This window comes from Urocitellus parryii, chromosome 11 (genome assembly GCF_045843805.1).
Source record: "Urocitellus parryii isolate mUroPar1 chromosome 11, mUroPar1.hap1, whole genome shotgun sequence".
In the NCBI taxonomy this organism is placed as follows: Eukaryota; Metazoa; Chordata; class Mammalia; order Rodentia; family Sciuridae; genus Urocitellus; species Urocitellus parryii.
The window spans coordinates 97,345,973-97,359,494 of record NC_135541.1 but is presented as its reverse complement, the minus strand read 5'-3'; the positions used below and the strand labels follow the sequence as shown (position 1 = coordinate 97,359,494).

At 40.8% G+C, this 13,522-nt stretch overlaps 1 protein-coding gene and 3 pseudogenes across 1 annotated transcript in view; 3 read left to right on the top strand and 1 right to left on the bottom strand.

Annotated features, from left to right (window-relative positions):
* Window positions 1-3,028, top strand: part of LOC113177981 (cTAGE family member 15-like) — a 33,564-nt pseudogene extending 30,536 nt beyond the window's left edge.
* The window catches only part of LOC113177341 (uncharacterized), a 339,679-nt gene that overhangs the window by 66,657 nt on the left and 259,500 nt on the right, over window positions 1-13,522 (top strand).
* On the top strand, window positions 3,107-4,252 carry LOC113178673 (ornithine decarboxylase pseudogene; annotated as a pseudogene).
* Window positions 9,097-10,057, bottom strand: LOC113178469 (olfactory receptor 2T29-like; annotated as a pseudogene).

Genomic DNA, 13,522 nt, shown 5'->3' with positions numbered 1-13,522 from the left:
CCCTAACCTCCCTGCTTGCTAGTTAATGGCTTCACTGAGGCGCCACGCCTTCTGTAGCCGCAGGGCAGGCCACGCGAATCAGTTGGCCTGGATCTCCGGGGCCCTGCTGCAGGCTGCTCGAAAAGAATTTTTTTTAAAAAGAATATTATGAGGTGAAATTTACACTAATGCAGTGTTGATAGGATTGCAAATTAGTACAGCCATCCTTTAAAACTATATGAATATCCCTTTCAAAATTTGGAATACAACCACCATCTGACCTGGTTGTCCCATTCCTTGGTAAATATCCAAATGTCTGAAATCAGTATACTATAGAAACACAGGTACCTCAGTGCTTATAGCAACACAATTCGTAATAACCTAACTACAGGACCAGCTAACATACTCATCAACAGACTAATGAATAAAGAATACCTGGTGTATATACACAATAAAGTTTTACTTAGTCATTAAGAATTAAATGGTGGCACTAGGTGGAAAATTGATGAAATGAGAACACAATTCTAAGTGAAATAAGCCACACTCAGAAAGCCAAGGGTCAAATGTTTCCCCCTCATATGTGAATACTTGACCACATAATGAAAAAGGGGAGAATCCAACACAAATAGCAGAGATATCTGTGGAAGGGGTTATAGGGAAGGCAGGGAGGACAGAGGGATGAAAAGTAGAATGAAACAAACCAAACTCTCTCTGTAAATCTATAAATAAAGCAGGGTGAATTTAAATGTTGTGTACGTCTATAATGCACTAATTTAAAAATTTATATATGAATAGAAGATACACCAAGAAGCCAGACTCATTGTTCTCCCTTTCACTCTTCCTCTATTTTTTCTTTTACTTTTATTTATTTTCTTCCTCCTCATAAACAATGCACCCTATGTTGTCTATAGATCAGCCTTATTTTGAAATTGCAAATCTTTGTGTTTCTGATATCTTCTTCTTCTTTCCTCTTATTTACCACTATTTTTAACTTCTCTTACCACTGGTTAGTTTGTAAAATATCAGACCCCACCACTAATTCTCTAGAAGCAGTTAAAACACTAGAGCTCATAGGTAATACCAATTGTTTGAGTTTACAATGGACAAAATTCATGATTAAATAGTATCTTTACTGATAGAAATTGTTTACCCTACAATTCCTGTTTATGGTGTCAATCAACATTGTAGATGTCATAATAGGAACTAAGTACTTAATTTAATCCTATGTGTTATATGCATAGGTTTTTGCAGTTATTTGACTCCCCCTCATCTCTGAGGCACTGGAAACCTACAGGATAAAAGCTGGTACAGTAAAAACCCCACTGCTTCAGGTCCATTTGTGTATATGGGTAGACACTTAAACAATAAAAAAAAGAGAGATAAAAACATCAAAAAAAAAAACAGAATAATTTAGCAATAGACTCCACTGATACTACAGTACAGGAAATATCAAGGAATGAATTTAGAAAATTCATAGACAAGATGATCTAAGAGGTAAAAAAAATTATATAAATATATATTATATATATGTATGCCAAATGCCTAATCTACAAAAAACAAAACAAAACAGAATTTTAAAAGCAGCTAGAAAAAATGACTGGTTATATTTAGAAGTAAACAAAAATGATTTCAGCTGATTTTTCAAGCCACACCCTTAAAAACTAGGAGAACTTGAAATAATATATACAAAACTCTAAAAGAAAATGGATGCTATCAAAATTAATTTTTAAAAATAATTAAGAATATTTTTTAGAAACATTATCTCACTATTCAAACAAGTGAATCAATTTTCTTAAACAAATCTGTTGATACTTTGTATTTGCCTCACAACTAAAGAAGTTTTAGAAATACAAGGTAAACTAAGACAATGTCCAAACTTTTAGGAATATGTAGATGTGGGAACAGGTACTTTTTGCCAAATCTGTAAATAATGTGTGACTAAATTGTATAGTTAGTTTTAACCCAAATTTTCCAAGAGCTGCACAAGGCCAGTTGCCAGTTGGGAACTGGTAATTGCTGCTAGTATAGGTTCACATATTCAAAAAAAAGAGTACTCAGCACTTACCCTGATCCTAACTTCTGTAGTGTTACCATTGAATTCTACTCTAAAACCTTTTGCTGAGCAATAATATGTCTCCTAGAGAAATTTTGTAGTAAGTTTGTATAGAACATATTTTTAACACATTAAGATATATGTATAAACAAATTTAAACTTTATAAATATCATGTTCTGAATTAATCAATTTTCATTTAGCTTAATAATCTTTTTTATACTTGAAAAAATATTTAACACTAGCATCAGTATATAAGAACATCCCCTAGCTAATTGTTGGTAATAGCTTCAATCATATAACAAAATCATATCTCTCCAGAATAGACTTGAGGGTGGGGTATGTGACTTAGGTTGTAGAGCATTTACTAAGCATGAAAAGTGTGTTCAATTCCCACCACCATGTGTATCAAAGAATAATAAAATCTAAAACTAAATATTTTATATAGATATTGTAAATACCAGATAAATTTAAAAATAAGACATATAAACATACATTATAGCAGGAATGCATCTATTAAACAAAATATGAAGAAGACAACACTAAAAGTAAGAGAGGCAAGTTAGATATCGTACTATACTTAAATAAAAATAAAAAAAATGTTAACCTGCCTTTGAAATTTGTAATTGGAAAAATGTTTATATTCCTAAATTTTGAAATATATTTCTGATTTTACTGTGCTTTTTTAGATAACTTTAAACAGGTTTTTTTCCTACGTGAGAAATTTGTACTTTTGGTCAGTCCGTGCAGCCGCCGCTGCCGGCCGCCCTCAGCCAGCAGCTCGGCGCCACACGGGGCGGGCGTCTTGGGCGGGCAGGAGCGAGGCGACTGATGGGCGCGGCAGGGGCGGTCCAGCGACCTCGGGCTCTGGCTCCGGCGCGGCACAGCTGGGGCAGCGGCATCTCCATGGGACCGGCCTGCGCACCTGGCGCTCTGAGAATATTTCCACTGCTGGACCGAGGACACAGGGTTTGGAATTCCTAGAGAATTACCTTTGAGAGAAGCTGGAAATAATTTCTTTAAATTTCATCTCTTAGTTTCCATCTTGTTGCATTTCTGAGGCTTATCCAGGAGCCATGAACAACTTTAGTAATGAAGAGTTTGACTGCAACTTCCTTGATGAAGGCTTTACTGCTTAGGACATTTTGGACCAAAAAATTAATGAAGTGTCTTCTTCTGAAGATAAGGATGCCTTTTATGTCGCAGACCTTGGAGACATTCTAAAGAAACATCTAAGATAGTTAAAAGCTCTTCCTCGTGTTACCCCCTTTTATGCAGTCAAACGCAATGATAGCAGAGCCATAATGAAGACCTTAGCTGCCATTGGGACAGGATTTGACTGTGCTAGCAAGACTGAAATACAGTTGGTGCAGTCTCAGAGTGCCTCCAGAGAGGATTATCTATGCAAATCCTTGTAAGCAGATGTCTCAAATTAAACATGCTGCCAGTATTGGAGTCCAAATGATGACTTTTGACAGTGAAGTTGAGTTGATGAAGGTTGCCAGAGCACATCCAAAGGCAAAGTTGGTTTTGCGGATGACTCCAAAGCAGTCTGTCATCTCAGTGTTAAATTCGGTGCCACACTCAAAACCAGCAGACTTCTTTTGGAATGAGCTAAAGAATTAAATATTGATGTCATTGGTGTCAGCTTTCACGTGGGGAGTGGCTGCACTGATCCTGAGACCTTCATGCAGGCAATCTCTGACGCCCGCTGTGTCTTTGACATGGGAGCTGAGGCTGGTTTCAGCATGTGTCGGCTGGATATTGGTGGTGGTTTCCCTGGATCTGAGGATGTGAAGCTTAAGTTTGAGGAGATCACCAGTGTGATCAATCCAGTACTGGACAAATACTTTCCATCAGACTCTGGAGTGAGAATCATAGCTGAACCAGGAAGATATTATGTTGCTTCAGCTTTCATGCTTGCAGTTAATATCATTGCCAAAAAACTCGTATTAAAGGAACAGAGAGGCTCTGATGATGAAGATGTGGCAAGTGAACAGACCTTTATGTATTATGTGAATGACGGAGTATACAAATCATTTAATTGCATCCTTTATGATCATGCACATGTAAAGCCCTTGCTGCAGAAGAGACCTAAACCAGATGAGAAGTATTATTCATCCAGTATATGGGGACCGACCTGTGATGGCCTTGATCGGATTGTCAAGTGCTGTGACCTTCCGGAAATGCATGTCAGAAAAACAGGTGATAGAGAAAGATGAGGAAATGCCGTGAGGACCTAACAGAGCACCTCAACAGCAGGTCAGCACGCCCTACCCCGCCATAGCCTTGAGCTCCAGGGCCACCTGCCTGGCTGAACTCACCTCAGAGGAGGCTGCGCCTCACCCAGATGGTCAGGGAGTGTGGCCTGGCTAAGCCACCAGGAAGAGGAGGGTGGCATCACTCCTGGATTAGGATGCTCACAAGGGACTGGATGAGACATGTCTGTTCACAGATTCTCTGGGGCCTGGAGGACACTGCAGTTAGAGCTAAGGAAGCAGCAGAGCTCTCTGGGGCACAGTTCTGGGTCATCCTCATCCTGTCCTGTCTCCCTCTTTGTTCAACTCTAGACTTCACCAATGTTAAAAATCCTCTTCACTCTCATACTGTCTACAATGCCTGACCAGTAACATGTAGGAGCAGTTAGTCTGGATTGGTTTATCAAACACACCGTGTGTGTGTGTGTGTGTGTGTGTGTGTGTGTGTGTGAGTGTATGACCTGGAAACATGGAAGGAGTCCTGCTCACAGGTCCACCTCACTTTCTTACCACTCTGCTTGTGCTCCTTGTTTCCTGTCATTCCTGGCCATCTAGGTCATTGTAATTTAGAATTTAATTTTAAAGTATTTGTTTTTATTCCAACTACTGACATGAAAATTATTGAGAAGTCTCAAAACACAAACTGTTTCATTGAAAATTTAAATGTTTAGTGTATTATATTCACCCAGATTAAAATCATGCTTTAAATGTTAAGAGTGGAGTGTAACTCAGGGATTATGGCTCCTGCTGAGCATGCATGAAGCCCTGAGTTCAATAACTAGCTATGCAGTAAAATGAAATACATCATATCTTGCCTACAAACTACAAGTGCTTCAAATATCTGTTCAGTGTACAGCTGTTGTAGCAGCTACAGTGAAATAGAGGAAGAAAGAAGCAAAATCCTTCAGCATCTATTTTCTAATAGTTCCTTCCCAAAATTTGCAATGAAATTCTTCTCAACTTTTTTTTAATCTATGTCTGAAACAATGCTTATTATTCACCCTGACATGGAGGTCTTGTGACAGACAGCCTGGGTACACACACACACACACACACACACACACACACACACACTGTTGGCCAGGCTGCCTCCTGAGCTGTACCTACCTGTGACCTGCAGCAATTCAGCCTGTAGATGGCTTATCCTGCCTCCTTGCCCCCTGGTTTCCTGTAACACTGTGGGATTCAGCCCTGGCATCCTCTCAAGTGTGGGAGAAACTAAGAAGCTGGGACTTTTCTCCCTGTCTGGAGATAGTCCATGGCAGCTGAAGCACCTGGGCACAACAGGAACCCTGTTGGCTCCAGGCTCCAGCATCCAGAAGGCATTTTGAGTTCTAGCAGCACTGCAGAATGTGTGCACCTGGGTCGCTATGGCGTCCTACCTGTGGCTGGGCATATAGTCTCCACACTCAGTAGAGAGTGAACAGCAGATACAGAGGGAGGAATAGGGTCCTTAGCTGACAGACTCCCTTCTCTCCACCAGCCTCACTTAGGTCATGGCCACTTTGTAGCCAAATCCTTGCATGAAGTCTTTTCAGCTTGAAATTTGGGATGTTGTCTTGTGCTACACCTCCACTTTTAACATTTAAAGCATGATTTTTATCTGGGTGAATATATTGCAGTAAACATTTAAATTTTCAATGAAAAAGTTTGTGTTTTGAGACTTCTCAATAAACTGATTTAATGTGGTTACTATGTATTGGGTGATTTAAACAGGAATGTAGTCCTTTCCTAAAGATGCAGATTTTCTATGTTCAAATCCATCGATTATAAACTGAGCTGAAATAAAAATGCTTATGCAGAAATCACTCTCTTAGTATGTTTTGTAAAGTAATTCCATGCAGGGAACAGTCATCTAAACATTTTGATATATAGCAATAAGTTGCTTTCTGTTAACCATCAAATCATTCTACAACATCCAGCTGGAATATGGTATTTCTACACCAGCCTGGAATATGGTATTTTTCCACCTTAGTCAATTTGTTAGAGTTATCATATTTGACTTGCATTTCTCGCTTACTAATATATCAATGTGATTTTTCCTGTTTCTCCATGTAACTACCACTTTATGGAATGACTATGTCCTTTGCACATTTTTTTTAGTGAAATCTTTTCTTCATAAATATACAGTGATATACAATGCTTTATATATTCAAAACAGTAACTGAGTAGTATGGACTACAACATTTAATTTCAGTGGTTATTTTCATCAGAATTTTCTAAAGTATTGTGTTTATTTTGACAAACTTAATGATTTCTTTCAGTGTGTTTCTGTTGGGAAAATCTTTACCCATTTTGGGATCTTCTAAAACATCCCCTTTCAAATATCTATTGAATGAAGTTGAGTTTTTTTTGTTATTGTTGTTGGTTTGTTTTGTTTTTTGCTTTTGTACAGTTAACTGCAGAGACAGCAATAATTTATTTATATTGCAGTATGCTGGGGACTGTTGGCATGGCTCCTTTCACATAGCTATGAACTTCCAAGGTTCAAAATGCTTTTTTATACCTCATTCATTCAAAAAAATTGGTCAATAACTTATATCTATTTATTACAATGCAGTGTATTCCAGCCACTAGATTTGGTTTACTTAGTAAAGAGAAGAATCTGCATGCCAATCCAATAGCAAATACGGGCAATATGCTGGGGGATATGTAATGTAACTTCATGAGTTCATAAATACAGTAAATGGCATTGTTTATAGAAATAAAAAGTAGTGTCCTAAAAACTATAGGGATGCCCTGAATTCTCCAAATAGCCAAAGCAGCCTTGATGAGAAGAACAGGGCTGGAGCCTCCAGAATGCTCTATTTCAAGTGATTTTTGCTACAATAGTAAAACCACAGCACTGTCCTAAGTACAGAAATGTGTATCAATGGAATTAAGTGCCCCCAAACACAACCATTCATTGTAGGCTATCAGTCTTTCATGAGGGTATCAGGGATGAGGAGTGGAATAGAAGAGTCTGTTCAGTGAATGGCTCAGCAGAAGCTGCACATCTTCCTAAGGAGAACAGAAGTAAGTCCTTTTTACTCCACAAACACAATTTAAATCAAGTAGAATAAGGCTTAGGTGTAAAACATGAAATTTTAGTTTCTAAATAAATAACAAAGGGAAACAGTCCTTCACATGGTCTTGACAATGATATTCTGGACAACACCAGAGAACACAATCTACAACATGTAAAAATTAAAATGAATGAATACAAGATGCTAGAAAGCTTCTGCACAGCAAAGAAAGACATCAACCAGATGCACAGGCAGCCTACCCAACAGAAAACAATATTGATGAACTGTATAACACATGAGGGGTTAAAATCCACACTACAAGAGCAAATCAAGCAACATAACATCAAAAATCAAATAATTAAAAAATAGGCATTTTTCTGAATTGGGCAGACAAGTGGCCAAAGGTTTATGGAAAGCTGTTGAGCATCATGGATCATCAGGAAGAGGTGATTAAAACCAGCTTGAGATACAAGTTCACACACGTCAGGGTGGTTATTGACAAAACCACGAAGGTAGGCATTGAAGAACATGTGGAGAACACCAAACGCTTGCACCCTGTGGAGGAATCACATATTCTGGCAGCTATAATTGAAAGCTGTCTGAGCCTTCGACATCTACTAAAAATGGGACTGCTAAGGGACTTGGTGATCGCATTTCTGTGTCACTATCCACAGTTAGAGAAATAAGCTCCTCAATACATGTTCTCAATGTTTATTGTGCTGGTGCCCAGAGGAGGCAAGATATGGAAGCCAACTTCTTGTCTGGAAGAGGTGGATAGATGTGGAAGACGTGGCATGTAGCTGTCTATATCTATAGGCATATAGACATATAGAATGGGTGCCACTCAGTCCACAGAAGGAGATACTGCCACTGAGATCCCATGGGTGGAGAACTCCAGGCCAAGTAAATGAAGGCAGACACAGAAAGACCAGCTGTGCATGGCTTCAGGGCTACGTGGAATCTAAGTAGAAGGGACTCAGATGCAGACAGTAGGTTGTGGTCACCAAGGGCTCGGGTGGTAGGGCATGTTGACAGGGAGGACAAGTTCTCAGTTACAATGCAAATACATCTGGAATTATAAAACACAGCACAAGGACTTTGGTTAACAGTACCATGTGGTATGTGTGAAATTTTTCATGAGAGCATATTTGAACTGTGCTCAGTGCAAAGATGTGAGTAAAGATGTGAGGTAATGAATGTGTTAGTTCACTCATTCCAGTAATCACATTCAGCATATCAAATTCTACAACTTTACATTTTATACCTACATATATACAAGTTTTTCTCTTCATTCATACCTCTCTATATTTGATAAGAATCAGTGGACAATAGCTACACAGATTGAATCTTTGGTTATATAATTCTTCCATGGTTATATATTTATACAGCATTTCAAGTTTTCAGAGAATTAACAGGATAAATATTACTTCTACTAATTCCCATGTACCCTTAACTTCTACACACCTACGAGGAACCCTGAAACTCCTGTTGCTTCAAAAGATTTTTTCTGTCTGCACGTCATCAGTTGAACACTCTTGACCACATCCTCTAAATATCAACAATGTGTTTCCTAATAATACGATTTTTCCCCTAGAAGGAGAAAGTCCTTGTCAACTTAGGTTTATAAGGTGGATCCAGGGAAGATGCATGAGTACTCTTAATGCACAAGCAGGGGACACAGGAGGCTCACCCATAAGAGGAGCAAAGGGATGCAGCACTGTGGAGTAGGAGCCCAGGAGATGGCACCAGGAGATCTTCATCATCTGACGTGGAGAGAAGGAGAAACCATGGAACCCAAATCCCCTACTTTACTGTTTCCTGAAAGACAGGTCCCACATTCAACATTTTCCTCAGAGCCCCAGTGACATCCTTGTTCCTGAAACTGTAGATTAAGGAATTCAGCACAGGGGTGAGAATGGTGTAAAACACAGAAACCACCATGTCCTTCTGAGGGGTGTGGTAGGAGCTGGCAAGCATGTACGTGTAGACGGCAGCACCATAGAAAAGTGTGACCACCATCATGTGTGAGGAGCAGGGGGCCTCAGCCTTCCTCCTGCCCTCTGCTGAGTTCGTTCTGTGGATGATGAGAAGGATGCAGGAATAGGAGCCTGAAATGACTTTCACAGGAATGAGGAGCATGAGAACACAGCACAGGTACATGAGTGTCTCATAGAGCGAGGTGTCTGAGCAGGAGAGCTTCATCACAACAGGGACTTCACAGAAGAAGTGCTGGATTTCCCAGGATCTACAGAATGGGAAGGTCATGTGACAGGAGTCAGCATGAAGCCATCCACTGATCCCAGGAACCAGCAGCCAGATGCCAGGAGGAGACACACCATATGGTTAATGAGGACTGGATAGTGAAGTGGATGGCAGATGGCCATGTAGTGGTCATAGGCCATGGCTGCCAGAAGGAAAAACTCAGAACCTACTAGTGTCAAGTAGAGGAAGATCTGTATCCCACATTCAGCGACTGAGATGGTACTCACACCAGCACTTGGTCCAGGAGCATCGTGGTCACAGTGATAGAGATGGATATCATGTCCATAAGGGACAGAAGGCTGATAAAGAAGCACATGGGGGTGTGGAGGTTGGCACTAGAGTGTATCAGGATGATCAGGACAGCATTTGCAGACAAGGCCATCAGGGAAACCAGAAAAATGACCACACAAAGCAGAGTTGGGTGTTGAGATTGCCTGAAAAGTCACACCAGGAGGAAATCTGCCCACCCTATGTGGTTTATCAACCAGGTGGTGATGTTCATGAGGCTCCACTTTGGCTACCAAGAAAGCTTTGATAGAATGTTTTACAGAGGGCTGAAGTGACTTCTTAGCTGCCTCACACCTGTGCACCAACCTGATTGTGCCAACCAGAGGATGTTCCAGAGCCTGCAGAGCCTAGAAAGTTCAGATGACCTGTAGTAAACAATATTTTTTAAAAAGTATCTGAAAGCTTACCTGTGGGTGAAGTGAGTTGGTAACTTGTAGTGAGGTTTCAACAGCTCAAATTCAGGAGCTTCCTGAAGAAAGTAGTTTGTTAATGACAAGTGCATTTTTTCAGAATCATTGCTCAAAAAAAGTAGGGTACATTTGCAAACAAGGGGTATCACTAATTCCTTAGTTTAAATTTTCCAAGTGTGAAATAAATGTTAATATTTCTGGTTTAACAATATGTTTTTAGCTGGCATCTAAGGACTCTCAGATCTATATGGTATATTCGAAATGTTTAAAAAGTTGCTGAGACATAATTCATGGAATGCACTTTTAACATTTGAACCCCCAAAGCCTATAGGACCAGGACGTGTGGGAGGTTCTGTGAGTCTGGAATGACTCTGCTGTTCTCTCCAGCACACTGCAGTATTCACACAGGACCAAACGTTTTGAGACCTGAGGGGCACCCACCCATAAAGATCCAAGGTCATGACTGGTTTCCAACCTTGACTCTTGCTACCCCAGACCTCCCCTTCCTTGTCCACTCTGCCTGTGAGATGATGAGAAAGACACCTGACACCAGGTGTGGTGAGGATGAAGTGAGGCAAAGAAATGAAAGTTTCCTGAATTCTGACTTTCACAAATGAAGAAACAGGCATGCTGTTGATTGACATCTGCACTACCCACTCTTCAGAACCTGTCATAGACCTGGCTGTCACTGCTATTGTACTGTGAGATTCCATACTTCATTTCTCCAATTTAGGTACCTATTTATATATCCAATACTTGATAAGATTGCATGAGAAAAGCCCTGCAAGTAAAGCTTACAATCAACTTTAAATAAAAGTATTTAGATTTGACAATTTTTGTGTTATTATTTATATAAAATGAATAAACTCTAAATATATATATTTAAATAAAGGCAATTATAAACAATGGTCTGAGATAGTTATCAGTTTGACCCTGACTAAACACAGCTTTGTGGAAAGGTTCATCTGCTTCAGCACAGCCAGGGCTCCTCCTGGTTTCTCTTCAAGCTCTGTCATTTGCACTCAATCTCAGGTGGAGAACAAGCATTCAAGGATCACTGCTATTCACCAGAAAGGCTTTGGCTGTTTTGCCAATGCCATCTGCTTTATCAATAGCCACAATCAATTTTCATGGAATTTGAGAGACAGTGAGTTAACAAAACCACAGAGACAGGTCTCAGAGGTAGGTCACATTTGTCTGCTCTGTCTTGATCCTCAGCCACCTCTCTGTAGATGCTAGACACTGTTAAAGGGCTTGTTAACCTAGCCTGCACTTCTGGGGTCATTCTACTTCTCTACAGGGAAAACACCACCGAAAATATTTGAGGCAAAATTTTTAAATAGTGAAAAAATAAGTAAAAAGGGCAATGAACATTTCCACTTTCTTAAGAAAATCAATAATGGTTTATTCCATGTTTTCTATTAAGGAGATTAAATCTTTCCAGTCTTCTGTCTCTTAAAGCTTAACTGTTAAATTTCATTTTCTAGCAGCCAAAGGGTCTGATGTCTCTTCTCTCTAGAAAGACAAGCAATAGCTACAATTCAGAGGTTATTTTATTTTTAGAAAGGAAAGTTGAAGCACATTTTTCTCCCTTGTAGTATTTCCTAATTCAGATGTGATAGTCCACTTTTGACAGCCCCTGCTGGGAGGCACTGAAGCAGTGAACACACTACACAGCTTCTGATGCTATAGCCCTAGGGTGCAGCATGACTGAGACCCACTGCAGAGGTGGACAGCAGGAAAGGTGCAGGCACAGGGACAGAGATGGTAGGTGGGTAGGAGGTAGTAGATGGATTATAGAGGAGAGAGACATGATAGACAGATAGACTTTCTGTCCATGAAATCTTAACCTGTTGGCAGATGAAGGCTGAGCTCTTTGGAGAATTTGAGATCTTTCCCATGAACTGAAATCATACGTTTTCTCCTGTCAGCCTCTGTGGACAAAGTGGAGCAAGGAATGGACACAAACAGCTGCAGTGAAGACAGGGGCGAATTTTCTGAGAGGACAGAGGAGAGAGGGAACAGTGAGGGAGAGGCTCTGCCACTGTTCCAGAGCCCAGAACCCCAAGAACACAGAGGACCAGGGACCCAATCTGCTCCACATCCTGGGCCTTTCCACCTGCTCTCTTACTCTTCTCTAGGCACCTTCATAGGTTTCAATGGAAAGGCCTGGCACATGTTTAACTTGGGGAATTGGTGACAATTTTGGTAGACAAACACAGAGCCACCTTATTAGCCAGAAGCACCCAGGAATTGCTGACCATGCTCTGCCTTCCCCAGAGCCTCTGAGGTCCTACTCTTCTTATTTCCTCCTAGTACAGACTGACAATCCAGGGTCTCAGGGTCTCTGCCTAACATCACACAAGTGATCCCAGGGACGGCCGTGTCCCACCCCAGGGTGCAGCAGAGCACCTCACTGCCTCAGTGCCTATGGAAAACAGTGTCCTCCCTCTGCCACCGACAGCTTGGGTCTGGTCAACTCACCGTGTTTCTTCAGGGAAACATAAATTTGCTCAGGACACTTGCTTCCAGCATTACTGCAACCTGAGGAGTTAGCTCCACCTGAAGCAAGGACAGCCCTTCTTCCTCTGCAAAGTTGCAGTCGCAGGACAAGTAATGCAGCTTCCTACCACCATCTGAAGCATAAGAAGGAATATATAACATTATATGTCCATAAATAATTGGAAATAAAAACTCAAAATTCAAGATGTTACAGTAAATAAATGTTTATGAAAGTTTTATGGTGAAAACATTTTTTTTTAGAAAAAAACAGGTGATAGAGAAAGATGAGGAAATGCCGAGAGGACCTAACAGAGCACCTCAAAAGCAGGTCAGCAAGCCCAGCACAGACATGGCCCTGAGCTCCAGGGCGACCTGCCTGGCTCAACTCACCTTAGAGGAGGCTGCATCTCACCCAGATGGCCAGGGAGTGTGGCTTGGCTAAGTCACCAGGAAGAGGAGGGTGGTGTCAATCCTGGTTTAGGATGTTCACAGGGGACTGTTGAGACATGTCTGTTCACACATCCTCTTGGGCCTGGGGGACACTGCAGTTAGAGCTAAGGAAGCAGCAGAGCTCTCTGGGGCACAGCTCTGGGTCATCCTCATCTTGTCCTGTCTCCCTCTATGTTCAACTCCAGGCTTCACCAATGTTAACAATTCTCTCCACTCTCACACTGTCTACCACGCCTGACCAGTGACATGTAGGAGGAGTTAGTCTGGATTGGTTTATCAAACACACCGTGTGTGTGTGTGTGTGTGTGTGTGTGTGT